The 6,063-nt window shown below is 33.5% G+C and overlaps 1 pseudogene; it reads left to right on the top strand.

Moving 5' to 3' along the window:
• Positions 1-603: 603 nt before the first annotated feature.
• On the top strand, positions 604-2,129 carry LOC107161055 (annotated as a pseudogene).
• Positions 2,130-6,063: the final 3,934 nt, after the last annotated feature.

The raw sequence follows: 6,063 nt of genomic DNA, 5'->3' as shown, positions 1-6,063 counted from the left end.
TGAATTGTGCCCAGCCAGACTGCAGCACAGGATAATGGCAATTAATTCAGCTTGCTGTGGAGAGATTTGAGGCAGGATCCTGTTGTTTCTTTAACAATTGGAAAGAAAAAAGGAGAAAGTAGTTGGGCTTCAGTTGAAATTTCTAATTTATTTAAGAAACCATATTGATGAAGATTAATCCCAATTATTTAAAATTTAATTTACTTATTTTAATCATAAAATAAGAATATCAGAACAATATTATTAGAAGTATTATTTTTCTCTGTTGAAAAATTTTAGAAGCAATAGATGTTATATTACATTTCAGACATTTATAGAAATAAATATTTTATTGTCTGGCCATCTTGAAAAATTTGTGAGTTAGAATTATAGAGACATATATTTTATATAATTAATTGATTTGAATTGAATTATTTGTCTCCATTTACTTATTTAAATTTTAATTCATGAGTGTCAATTTCTTCAAATGCCAGTTTGAAACCAAGTACATAATATATAGACAGGACAGGCCTGTATAATTGGAAATACCAGGTATAAAATCTAGTAGCCATGATGGACACTGAAATCAAAGGTGATCATAGAGGTGGTGCCAGATGAATTGCTATGAAATCTGGAACACCAACCTGTGGTCTAGTAATCATGAAGCTGATTTTTGCAAAACCAATTAATAGGAAAGCAGATACAGAACAGACAACATCAGTCATTGCAGGTAGGGTTCTTTCACAGTCTACTCCTGGAACTCCATCAAATACCATAACAATATCTGAAAGTGGTGTTATTGCATCAATAATTTTACAATGCAGATGCCAAATAAAATAGCCATCTCACCCTTGAAATCACCAAATAAGGCAATGAAATCAGCTGTGCAGACCATCACTGTTGGGGGAGTGAGCATATTACAATTTAAGACAAGTATTCCTCTGGAAACTGCTCCCAATTCCTCTGGAACTGCTGGCAAATGGCCAGAAGATTCAAGTGCCTGGAAGGAAGTTTCATTGTGTCTTATATGTTACTGCCAGAACAGCTAGTATCTTAACCCAAGCAGTTAGTCAGAATCCCAGTACAAGCATTAAGGCTCTTTAGGAAGCAAAGCCAGTGGTTGTTAATACAACCCCAGTGCTGATGTCAATTCCATTTTCCAAGCTCATGCTATCCAACAAGTTGTCCCAAAATCCATCAATCTGGCTTCATAAATAGTAACTAACAGCCAAACACAGCAATGGCTTATTATGCCTTCCACCCCACTGTCACAGATACAGCTCAACCTCACTAACCTTCCACCAGGTACTGTCCTGGCACCAGCTCCAGGAACAGGCATTGTGGGTTATGCAGTGCTTCCAGCTCAATACATTACTCAGCTGTAGCAGTCTTCATATGTGTGTGTAGCAGATTTTATTGAAATATCTGGTATCCAGACCCAGGCAAGTTTTCCATTCAATTTCATAATCCCATCAGTATCTGCCAGTCAGCCCAGAAAGCCCTGTAATTGTACAAAATCTCTGTTTGAAATTATACTGTGATTCTATTGTAAATGGCAATTTTTATAATCATTGCAGTTGTACTAATTGTTATAACAATTTGGAACATAAAAATAAAAGTCAAAAAGCAATAAAGGCATGCACTGTCATAAATACAGATTTTAAGGCTAAAATAGGGAAAGGAAATGGAGAGAAGCATATCAATGTCATATCAAGGGATGTAATTGCCAATGTCAGGATGTCTTAACTACTGAGTGCTATGAGGCAAAATAATGTGTTCCTCAATATGTAAATGTGTTGGCTGTAAAAATTTTGAATGAAGCCCAGAAATAAAGACATGGATGCATTTGGCAGAAAAATCTGAAGAAGGAGTGCAGCAACAAACAGCAGGAAGACTAAATTATCTTCTCAAATTATTTCAGACTTGCTTACTAGAACAACAATGCCTTTGAATAGTGGATGAGGAAACTTGATATTTATGTTTAAAACTATGTAAGTAGTAATTGGCTTCACACCCAGGCAGAGCAGGCAGACAAGAAGAGAGAATCAAAGGCAGCAGCAGAATGGATTATTTTTGAGGAATAATGTTTGATGTGCATCATCAACTTTGCAGGAAAAGCAAAAAGTGACCCTGGTGCTCTGTATTGCTAACTCTTGCAGAAGACTGATAAATGCACATATACAGAAATGTTAAGTATGCTTGACTTTCTGGAACATAGTTTAACAATTACTATATTTTAATTCAATTCTGTTATAAAAGAAATATGAAATTATAATATTGAAAAAAGAAATTAGAACATTTTAAATCTTAGTTAAGTCTATGCCCCTTCTAAATTGGGTTTTTCTTTTTAAATTTTTTTCTTACTGTATTATATAGATTCTTAATTTCCTCAAGTGTCTTAAGAATCAGTTTTCCTATTCTTCTGATTCTATTGGCAAAAACATTTATAAATGAATATAATATAATTTATAAACTCTGGTGTTGTGTGACTTTGTTCAGTAGAGACAGCCAAAGCAACATTGGTATTGCCCAGTCATTCTTTGGTCCTAGCTTTAGAATAAACACAGATAGAATGTCTACATAAACAAACTATGGAACATATTTGAGTGACATCTTGTGTTTAGAGAAGCAATATTTTTATATCTTTTTAACAAAAATAAGCCTTTTAGGGTGAATTCTTGAATATGCTATTTTTACTTGGGAAAATTAGAAGGGAAAGAAATCCCTGGGCACATTTTTTAAATTAAGAAATTATACTTTCTAAAACACACAAAATATTAAGGTACAGTAAGTAATTCTCAGAGGAGGGTAAGTTTTTCTCTAATGAGGAATGGCTAACATGCTTAGGGATCTCTTCATTGTCTTTCAGAGGTGGTATGTGTTTGAAACCATAAATTGTTGAAGGGATTAATGGGTATTGTTAAAATGAGGTGTGTGGGAATAGAATTAAACATTATGTAGTGGTAACATAGATCTTCACATAACTATCAAGTATAAAATTTGGCTTTGATGGAGAAATAGGGAATATAGAAGCTGTAACAGATAAGTTTAGAGAAAGATTTTTCATCAATACACTTCTCTTTGTAGACTTTTGGACTAAAAAGTTTCAAACCAATACTTGGTTCTTACATTTTTACTCAAATGGACTGCCTAACAATTGTGGTGGGATTTGTTTTTATAAGGGATGTTTAATATGTCAATATTTTTTTTTAATTTTCAGGCTTTTTTCTATTAAATGCTTAGGGAATTATACTCCATTAAAAATAAAGCACTCTACAACTTATTCTAAAAAATGTTCTGATTTAAAGTTTCCAACACAGCATGATAGGATTGATTGTGGCAATGGATCTCCCACCCCCAACACTCCCCTTAAGTTAAGAAAATCTAAACAAGAATAATTAACTAATTAAAATCTGTAATATGTCATTATTTTTAGCCAGTGATTTGGTAAGATGATGGTATCTGTGTTTTTATGTAATTGCTAAAATAACCTAAATCATTTTCAAAACAAAACCCCATAAATCTATGAAAACAATGAGTTAATTACAATGGAAATTTATAGAATATTTTAAACTGAATAATAATGGAAACATGAGACATATCTAAAATTAGAGATGCATTAAATATTGTTTATGGTGTTTTGGGCCAAAATACAGAAGAATGACTGAAAAATTGACTCTTTCACAAAGATAACAGAAAGTAAATATTAATCACCCAAAAGTGTTGAAAGAAGAAATAATAAAGAAAAAATTAATGAACTGAAAAGAGACAAAACGTATCAAAGTCATTCCACTCATACTGAAATTTCCTGGAAAAATAGTTATCATCTCTCACATAAGAAGTGGGAAATATGAACTCTCTATTTATTAAATGATAATTAAAAGCATTACTGTCACAAAGAAGTCCAGGCCCAGGTAACCCTTCTGGACAGTTCTACTAAAGAGTTAAGGAAACACTAATACCAATCTTAAACTCCGAGTACAGAGTTTCAGCTGATTTTATGTGGTCCACTTAGAACCCTGATACTAAAATATTCAAAGACTTCACAAGAAAATAAAAGGTTATAACATCCATTATGAACATAGATGCACAAACACTCCAGAAAATAAGAGCAAATCATATCCATCAATATATACCAGGTATTATAACAAGGTTGGAAATTAAATATCAATGATGTATTCACAAAACCAATTGTTATGTGTTACCATGTTCAGAGAGGAATAAAAAATCGTACCATAAAAATATTTTTAATAATTTAACACCCATTTTTTTGTAATACTAGTATGTCAGTTAATTAAGAAAACTTCATTAAACTGGAAGAAATATCAGCAAAGTGACAAACCAATGAAATCTCTCTTTGGGCTGAAATTTATATTTTAAAATTGGGATTAACAGAGAATGAGCTAAGATTTCTGAGCTACTTAAATAACACATGAAGCCTGAATTTAAAGAAGTAAGTCAATTTTCCTTCCTGTATCTTATCTTCCTCTCCTCTTAGTTTCAGCTGTACATATAGTCCAAGATCTCTGACTAAATACATCCAAATGCTGATTTTCTAGAGATATTAGTTTAGAATTTTTCAGTAAACTGAAAGACCTGGTTTTAGTAGGACCTTATTAATATTCTCATTTTTAAAATATTATTCTAAATAAGCTAAAGGTTGTAGTATTTTCTTATACTTGATATAACATAGAAATTGTTCTTCCAAGTAATTGTCCATTGCTATGAGGTCTGAATAAAGAGAATTTATTACTAATGTGAGTTCTACCATCAGCTACTCCACATCACTCTGTAATATTCCTCTGTAGATGGCTTTGTACTATCACAGAATAACAGTTTGAGTTGTCATTACAGAGCACTGGTTATGAGTTGTTATTTGTTTAACCTCAGACATAGCTGAGGTTCTTTGCAGACTTGTTAAATGCCTTTTAAGGAGTCCTAGAGCTAGTGAGTAGCATCTCTAGTGCTGCAACCCAGATTTTCTAACTCACAGTTAAAAACTGGTTTTCACTACAAAATTTGTCAAAGCATGTCTAAAAAATCAGATCCTTGCATTACCTAAAAAACATTTAGATGTTTGTTACATCAGGAAACACTTATTTGTTATCTAGTTTGGTGTTGTGTGCATTGACTCTTAAAAATTGAGAAAGTGCATAAATGCTTAATAAAAAGAGCCAGCAGTTAAAATCAGTAGGAGAGATTGTAGATGTGTACATTTTTGATTGCCAGAGGAATTAGACAATATTCACCTAAAGTTTCAAGATTAAGCAAAGATGATTATAGGATAAGAAGATTGAAAAATAGCTCATGCAGAAAAATAAAAGAGCAACTTCCATCCCCCTGTGGTAAGAGCAGCCATCTTCCCAGGCTGTGCTCAGTGCAGACACTGTCCTTTACAAGCTCATATATTACCTCAATAGTTATGCTTTGCAGTAAAGTTTTTGTTATGTATCTTCTTCAAAAACTAAGGGAAAGTTCCCATTACTGTTACTCTGGTTAACCATAGTTCAGTCCCATTCAATGTCATAAGGGCTCTTCCTGCTGTATTCAAATCACTCTGAGTTTCCAGATTCTGGAATGGAACAGTCGCCCAGACACACACATAACACATAGTCCATTGCTTCAAGTTACTATTTCTTGATCCAAGATGCTTTGAAGGAACTTGAGCTTCATGTGGCTCCAGGAACAGATTGAGCCCTGGGTCCCTGAAGTCCTGCTGCCATCTGCCCATTTCATGGGCTGTGCTCCATAAATACTTCCTTGTATTTTCTCAGGACCCCTTCTGGGCAGGTAAAGTATTCAAGTGTATGTGTGTCTTTAGGAATTTATGCTTAGCTCTCTGGTGTGTTAAATTGGTAGTTTTCTGCATAGATTTGGTAGTTGATCTGGGATATGTTTCACAGGAGCAGCATGTAAGGGCTCTGTGTTATGGAATTGTTATAGGCAGATCCACTCTGTTATTTATCTGTCCCTTTAACATTTATTGCTTGCCTTCTGCTAGCCTGGCTATGCTTGGTACTAGGGACACAAATTCAGAAAGAATTAAAGGTGCTCTATTTACCTTTTAGGACCTTCTTTTTTAGC

The sequence above is a fragment of the Marmota marmota genome, unplaced genomic scaffold (genome assembly GCF_001458135.2).
Source record: "Marmota marmota marmota unplaced genomic scaffold, marMar, whole genome shotgun sequence".
Classification (NCBI taxonomy): Eukaryota; Metazoa; Chordata; class Mammalia; order Rodentia; family Sciuridae; genus Marmota; species Marmota marmota.
The sequence above is the reverse complement of the archived record's forward strand: the minus strand, read 5'-3'. Positions and strand labels throughout refer to the sequence as shown.